At 46.2% G+C, this 1093-nt stretch overlaps 1 long non-coding RNA gene across 1 annotated transcript; it reads right to left on the minus strand.

Moving 5' to 3' along the window:
• Nucleotides 1-926: 926 nt before the first annotated feature.
• LOC128490406 (uncharacterized) lies at nt 927-1093 on the minus strand. The gene is made up of 2 exons (XR_008353945.1): nt 1025-1093; nt 927-982 (listed from the first exon to the last, which is right to left on the minus strand). It is a non-coding gene; the product is annotated as an uncharacterized LOC128490406 (long non-coding RNA).

Below are 1093 nucleotides of genomic sequence, written 5' to 3' on the forward strand. Positions count from 1 at the left end.
AATGCAGTACCTGTATTCAACCAGCAAGTGGAGCCAGTTCTCTAGAGGGTCTGGAGACCATCTAGCAAACTTTTTCTTGTTTGTTTTTTTTTACAGAGCGGCGGCCATCTTACTTGATGGCGAAGATCACCGGCAGCTGCGGCTGTGACCACTCTCCGGAGCGGTCACAGCCCACCTAAAGGTAAGTGTTTGGTGTCGCTGGATGCCTCCTGATCGAGGCATTCCAGCGACACCATTTAAGTTTTGGAGGCGATCGTTGATCGCCTCCTAAACGCTTTTAAAACGGGCGTCCGCCGCCATACAATGTATGGCGGCTGTTGACGCCCCGGGGAGGGGCCAGACATGGCCCCCGATGCCGATCTCGGCCTTGCTGAATGCCTCGACATCGAGGCATTGCAGCAAGGCCGTTTAAGCGAAGAAAGTGATCGTTGATCACTTTCTAAGCTTATTTAACTTTTTGACGGTTCAGGACCGTCAAAGGTCATTTAGTGACCTTCTTGTCATGACGGTCCTGAACCGGCAAAGGTCGCGAAGGGGTTAATCAACTGAATAAGACATACAAACACTGTATTTGCAGGTATACATAAATAATGTATGGAAATATATAGATATGGATCTACAGCATAACACAAAAACCAAGCTTTGCAGGTATAGATCAATTGGAATTCACATAAAAACACGGCATTAAAGGTATATTTAAAACCCCCTAAATTACAGGCATAGATCACAGGTTGCGCACCCCAAAGCCAGCCCTGGCGTCCACACTGCTCACATAGAACCTGACCAGCACCCAGATAACACACGTAAGATTTGCCATCTTTGTCCCCATATAGCACAGCACAAGTCAACTTTGTCCCCAAACAGCCCGGCCTGTGCCATCTTGGTCCCCAAGGTTCAAACATCCTGCTAGTTATATATACAAACAATTTTACAGTCACTCACTAATTCACACTTTCATTCAGACAATTCATCCACACATTAACTCATGCTCTCCCTCATTCAGACAATTCATCCACACATTAACTCATGCTCTCCCTCATTCAGACAATTCATCCACACATTAACTCATGCTCTACCTCATTCAGACAATTCA

This window comes from Spea bombifrons, chromosome 4, assembly GCF_027358695.1.
Source record: "Spea bombifrons isolate aSpeBom1 chromosome 4, aSpeBom1.2.pri, whole genome shotgun sequence".
In the NCBI taxonomy this organism is placed as follows: Eukaryota; Metazoa; Chordata; class Amphibia; order Anura; family Pelobatidae; genus Spea; species Spea bombifrons.